Source organism: Microtus oregoni, unplaced genomic scaffold (genome assembly GCF_018167655.1).
Source record: "Microtus oregoni isolate MIOR12 unplaced genomic scaffold, Mior012 000066F_004, whole genome shotgun sequence".
Taxonomy (NCBI): domain Eukaryota; kingdom Metazoa; phylum Chordata; class Mammalia; order Rodentia; family Cricetidae; genus Microtus; species Microtus oregoni.
The window spans coordinates 87,955-95,524 of NW_024543880.1; positions in this window are offsets into that span (position 1 = coordinate 87,955).

A 7,570-nucleotide genomic window follows, 5' to 3' on the forward strand; every position below is an offset into this window, starting at 1 on the left:
AGCCTTAAGTCCAGTTATGTGACTATTGGTTACACCCATGATATACGTGTCACCATTGCACCCTTTGAAATATCTTGGTGTGTCAGTGATTTCTGTGGTACACTGTTGTTACATCTGTATATGGCTAGTGTTTTCATTTCTCTCTTGGCAGCTTTTCAGCTTCTTGTAAATATATGAGATCTAGTCCTCAAGCTTCTAGGTTAGATCTTGATATATTCCTCTGAATCCTGTGCCTGAAGTTTGTGGTGTCTTCAATAATACAGTCTCAACTTCTTTTTCTGGAATGCACCAAGGGCAACAACAATAATTTATACTGTTTGTGGGGGTGTCTCTTTACATTTCTGACCAACAACTAAAGGGAGATTTCTGATTACTGATAGTATATTATTTGTTATTTTATGGTTTATGTGGGGAGCATTATCACCTCAATTGCTATAACTTCAGTATATATATAATTTTAAGTAGTAATAACTGACTTCCTCATGAATTTATTCCTAAACATCCTTACTGTTATGTTTCTTCCTTCTTCCTCTGTGTTGATATTCCTTCTTCCCCAGGTAATCTCCACACATTGCTTTTTTTTTCATTTCCCCCTTCATAGCAACTATGTCCTACTATTTTTTTTTTCTCTGGTACTTCTCCCCACAAAACATCATGGTTTATTTTTACTTTTCTGATATTTGTGGTTACTTTAGAATATGTACTTTAATCTAAAGATTTAGAGCTAGCATCCACAAATAAGAAAAATTCGATATTTTTATTTTTACTTCATAATTAATTCTCTCAGCATAATATTTTATAGTTCCATCTATTTATCTCCAAGTTTCATGATTACAGTTTCTTTTCAGGTGTAAATAGTATTCTATATTATATATGTACTACATTTTCATTATTCATTCATCAGTTGAAGAACATTTAGACTGTTGATGTTCCATACATATTATTAAGAGAATTCCAATGAACATGACCGAGCAGGTACCTATGGAGTACAATGTCAGGTATTTTGGTTATATGCCTCTCAGTGGTATAGCTGGGCCATATGAAAGATTTATTTTTAGCTTTTTGGGAATGTCTCACATTGACTTCTAGAGTGGCTTGCAAATTCAACAACAGTGAAAGAGGATTACCCTTTCCTTACATCCATGTCAGCATTTGTTGTGAGTTGTTTTGTTGATCTTTGCCATTTTGACTACAGTAAGATGAAATTTCAGGTTTTTAATTTATACTTCCCTAATTGGTAAGGATGCTGATATACTTTTGTTTTGTTTCAAGAATTATTTGCTATTCCTAAGACTTATTTTTGCATGGACCTAGACTTTGAGGTAAGAGCGTTCAGTGAGGATAGCCTACATTGCCTGCAATCTGTACCTGGAATTATTTTCAACTCTCTTCATTTTCTGTGACAAAAGTTTGGCATATTCCACAGCATTCACTAAGTTATTAATGTGATCTTTCTTCAGAGGAATATATTAGTTGTTGTGTAATATCCTATTTTGTAAATGTACCATATTTTCTTTATCCATTCTTCGGTCGAGGGGCATTTAGGTGAAGAAGGACTCTAAAAAGAAATCCTACAGTAGCTCAGAATTGAGTATAATAAAGGGTTATTTATTTAGGTGTAGACTTACAGATCACAATCCTCTGCATGAATGGGGAACAAGAACCAAATCACACCATAGGAAGAGAGGCTGGACACATGCTCTACATGAGCATATGTAGTATCAGAGGCCACACCCAAGTGGGCAGGTAACTTAAAGGTTACTGGCTGTACGAATTTCTACAGTACCTCCCACTATTGATTAAATAAGAAAGTTTTAAGCCTAATACAAAATTATATACAATAAGAACAAATACCAGGTATAAAAATTAGAATTACAACAGCATAAACAATATCAAGCAAGAAACATATAATAAATGTTTCGATAATTATCCTATCGTAAGGAGTTTAAAACTTGTATTGTAAATAACTTGGTCAAGTCACAAGAGGAAAGTAACTACAGTTATCTAGTTTTCAACCCTATTGAAGACCTGAGAAGGGAAATAATATTACTTGAGTAAGTAGAAAGTGCAATCAAGCAATTTCTAAAATATGCAATTAATAACAGAGACAGCTGGCTACCTGGGTAATCACCCAAAGTCTCATTTGCAATGTTGGAGCAACCAACTTTGGCTAAGGCTTAGAGTTACTGACAGACCATTTCAGAGGCAGGAAATTTTTCAAAACCATCTTAACCTGTCTTGGCAAGATTTGACAGTCTTTTTTCTTGTATCCTGCTTGTCCTATCCAGACATCATGCATTTTGTCAGTGATCGAAGCATGGACAGTTCCTTGCCCAAAGACCAGATTTGACAAGAAGAAAACAAACTCCAAGTGGAGTGTCTTCAGTGCTCAACGTTCTCTCAGGAATAGATCAGTGCTGCCAGGAGCAATCGTGTCTCACGTCAACAGAACCCTGAGGTATTTAAATTCCATATTCTACAGCTCTTTGAAGTGGTTGAAAATTACATGGCTATGAAAAATAAAATCTCTATGTATCTAAAGACCCTGATTAGTCTAACTGTAAGTATGACAAACATGGATGACTATTGACCTATAACTCTTAATACCTATATAACTTAAAGACTAAGACTTCATATTAGAATATTGAAAAAACCTTTAAACAGCTGTGCAACAAATGAGGACAATGATCTCAAAATATAGACAATGTATAATTATCTTGATCAGAGGTAGAAATGTATATTGCAATATGATATTATTTCCTAAAATTGTATCAATATACAAAATATCTTAAGCATGCATGCATACAATTTGACAAAATAAGTTTTCCTAAGTATACAAATATTGTAGATAAAAATAGGAACATAGTTAATATAATTTAAGTTTGTATCAATATACAAGAATCTAAACCAATGTAAATTGCCTATAAATAATAGCTCATGAGTATTTGCTATATTACTATTATTATTAGTGTGAGTAAGCTCAGACTAATCTATTATCCCATTCAATTTTCCTTTTTTTTTTCAAAGAGATTCCTGAGCTTACATAATTTTCCTCCAACCCAAACTCTATGACTGTTATAATCAATCACTAAATGATGTCCCTAACCCTGGGACAAACTTTGTTGGGAGAGGGGACTTCATCTTTTAGAATTACTTCCAGCTGTCATAGATGTGATGTTATTTCTATGGGATCCTGTGAAAGTAAAATGATGGTTAACTTCCAAGATTACTGTCTGGTATAATTGCAAGTAATCTCTAAGTATTCAGTAGGGATTTTCTGAGGTACCTATTTAGAGTTCTGGCCAGAAAGCTGTAAGAAAGGGCACCATTTCAACTAACTAAGTTGGACCCATCTTGAGCAGTTGGTACCCAAAACAGGTCTTATAGTAGCGCTAACAGCATCATAATGCCATGTCAACCAGGTGTGGTTGTTGTTGTAGGACCCCATCTTTTTCCTGGAAGCTTCAATGATTACTGCAGGAAAATTTATTGTTCATAGTGGAAATTTTAAACATTATTTATACAGACATATATTCAATGAAAGGCATGATAGAGACAAAAATATGCATGAAGAAAAGCAATTTTTTTCTAAATTTCTTTTTTCCTTTCTGTCCTATAACATGGCTCCTGACATGAGACAGAAAGTCTGAATGTTTCTTTTAACAACATGCTTGGATTTAGAAAAGGACAAAGTCATTGATCAACTCCAAAGCCAGCTCTCTATATATAGATGTATATGCTTTGATCACCTGTCCTTATAAGTCATATTCATTTTTCTTGATGATCCTTATGGGATAGTTATTTTTCCTTCTGTCAGCATCCAAACATCCAGGATCTCTCCAATATTTGAAGATGAGTATTTTCCTATAAAGACAAGAACTGAATCCTGACCCAAACCTATATGGTTTCCTTGCCACCTGCATGGTTGTCATCTCTGTGGATGAGTCATCCTTTCTTTTTATCAAGAGATTTCTTTTTTTTAAAGTAAATATTTATTAATTTTGATGGTATCCATAACTTTTCTTCTCCTGTTGAAACAAGTACAAAATGCTTTCCTGAATGTAGCATATCTCCTGACTTCCATTGTGAGGACAACACATCCTTGAAATACACTGGCAGATTTAATTCAGAAGACTTTTCTATTATCCAATGTCTCTCTGCTGCTGTTGTCCCTTTCTCATTAGTGTTTAGAAAATTCAAGGTTAATAAAGCATTATGCAATCTATTTCTGGGGGTATTTTCCATCCCTTTTGTTTGTTCAATTTGATCTTTCTACAACTGCCTGACCTGTAGGATTGTATGGTATATCTGTAATATGTTTTATGTTACAATAAGCAAAAATGTTTCATTTTCTTAGAGACATATGCTTGAGCATTATCTGTCTTTATTTTGCAGCTATACCCATGATGGATTTTTAATAAATGTGTAATTATTGAATCAGCCTTTTCTGAGCTCAAAGCAGTTGCCCATTGAAAATCTGAATAAGTATTTGAAGGCATAAGTACAAACAATCCCACGCCAGTTTTGAATTGTGATTAATAAAAGGGTTGCTTATTTAAGGGGAAAAAATTACAGATCACTGTCCTAGACAACAGCCCTCGGCATGACCAGGAACAGAGTCTAGCAGCTGGAAGCAGAAACTGGAAGCAAGAGAGTGAGCACATGGCTACCACTGCTTTTTAAAGCAAAAGAGACCACACCTTAGTGGGCTGGTATCTTAAAGAATATTGGCTGTAGGAGCAGAATGTGCTCCCACAGCACCTCCCCCTTTTGTTTAAATAAGAGAGATTCAAACCCAATACAAAAATATATACATTAGGAACAGATATCAAGTATAATTATAATTACAACCAGCATAAACAATATTAAGCAAGGAACATATGCTAAATGTTTTCATAAACATTCTATCCTATGGAGTCTAAGTCTTGTGTAGGAAATGGCTTGGCTAGATCATAAGAGTACAGTAACTACAACTATCTAATCTTCAACCCCATCAAAGGCCTGAGAAGGGAAATAACATTACTTGAGCAGGCAGGAAGTACAATCAAGTAGCTTCCAAAGCGAGCAATATATGATGGAGACAATTAGCTACCTGAGCAATCACCCAAAGTCTCATTTTGCAACGTTGAAGCAACTAATTTTGGCTTAGGCCTAGAATTGACAGACCACTTTCAGAGGCAGGAAATTTCTCAAAACCATCTTAACCTGTCTTGGCAATATTTGACAGTCCTGATTATCCATTTCTGGACACTATGTAACTTGCCAGTGGTTGAGGCCTTGTCAGTTCCTTGTACAAAGGCCAGTTTTGCAAAGAAGAAAACAAGCTCCAAGTGAAGTGTCTTCAGGGCTCAACATTCTCTAGGAAATAGATTGGTGTTGTCAGAAGCAATCATGTCTCATGGCAACAAAACTCTAAGTTATTTAAATACCATTTTGTAAAGATTCTTGAAGTGGTTGAAGATTCCCTATTTAGACAGAATACAATCTCTATATATCTAAAGAACCTAATTAATCTTACTGTATGTACAACAAACATGAACAACTATTGAACTATAATAATTAATACTTTCATAACTTTAAGAGTAAAAGTTCTGCATTGGGATATAAGAAAAAAAGACTAAAACTTTATGTCAGAATATTAAATAATCTGTAAATAAATGTGCAACAAATGAGGACAGTGACCTGAAAATGTAAACAACCTATAAATATTTTGATCAGAGGGAGGAGTAATATATAAATCAATATGAAAATATGTCCTAAAAGTTTTATCAATATACAAAATGTGCTAAACCAAGGTAGAAACATGCATATATACAATCTGACAAAATAACTTTGCATAGGTGTACAAATGTAAACAAAAGTAAGAGATATAATTTGAACTTGTATCAATATACAAAAACTATACCAATGTAAATTATCCAAAAATAATAGCTCACAATTATTCACTCTGTTACCCACTATTATTATCTCCCCCTTTCTTAAACAAGCATAGTTTTCACCCCCCAACCATCTATCTAGTACAAGTAATAATCAACAAGCCCTAAACAGTGTTCCTAACACTATGGACAAACATTTTTGGGATAGGGGTTGTTGTCTTCTAGAATTGCTTCCTGCTGTCATAGGGGTGATGTTCTCTTAGTGGGACCCTACAAAAATTAAGTGGTGGTTAAGTTCCAAAATTACTGTCTAGTATAGTTGCAAACAATTTCTGAATAGTCAGTAGGGTTGTTTTGTTCTGTTGTCTTGTTCTGTTTTTCAAAGTTCTCATTTGGTGTTCTGGCCAGAATATGAGAAGGTGTACCATTTCAGCAGCTGGTACCCAAAAAAGGGCTCTTATAGTAGTGCTGTCTGCATCACAATGTCATCTCAACTAGGTGGAGTTGTTGTGAGGCCCCATCTTCTTCTTTGAAACTGTAAAGATTACTGTAGGAAAAGGATCTGTAGGAAAATCTATGTTCATCATGAAAAACTTAAACATAATTTACATAAACATACATTCAACAAAGAATGTGATATAGACACAATAAGCAGGGAGAAAGGGAAAGTTTTCCTAAAGTCTTTCTTCTGTCCCATACCAGATGGCTCCTGATATGAGACAGAAATTCTGAATGTTTCTTTTAACAACAAGCATGGATTTAGAGAAGTACAGAGCCATTGTCCAACTCAAAAACCAGCTAAATATATTAATGTGTGTATGTAAATGTAAGTGTAACCCATACCTGGATTCATAAACCATATTCTGTTTCCTAGATGCTCCTTAGTGGATAGTTATTTTTTCTTCTGTATGCATTCAAACATCCAAAATCTCTTGAAATTTTGATAATATATATTTTCCTGTAAAGATAAAAGCAAAACCCTGCCCAAACCCTTATGAGCTTTCCTTACCACCTGTATGGTTGTTACCATTGTGGATGAGGTATCATTTCTCTCTTTCAAGATGTTTCTCCTTTTCAAAGCAAATCTTTATTAATTTTGATGGCATTCATAATTTTTCTTCTCCTGTGGAAACAAGAGGGAAACTCTTTCCCCAATGTAGTACATCTCCTGGTTTCCATTGTGAATCCAACACATCCTTGAAATATACTGGTTGATTCAATTCAGAAGTTTGTTCCATTATCCAATGCCTCTCTGCTGCTGTTGTTCCTTTCTCATTAGCGTTAAGAAAATTCAAGGCTAATAAAACATTATGCAATCTATTTCTGGGGGTATTTCCCATCTCTTTCTGTTTGTTCAGCATATCATTTATAGTACGATTTGACCTTTCTATAACTGCCTGACCTGTAGAATTATTTGGTATACCTGTAATGTGCTTTATATTATAATAAGCAGAAAAACACATTTCGTTTTTTAGATACATATGCTGGACCATTGTCTGTTTTTATTTGTGCAGGTATACTCATGATGGCCATAACTTCCAATAAATGTGTGATTACTGAATCAGTCTTTTCTGAGCTCAAGGCAGTTCCCCATTGAAAACCTGAATATTTGTCTATGGTATGGTGTACATATTTTAATTTACCAAATTCCATAAAGTGGAACATATCCATCTGCCAGATTTCATTCCTTTGAG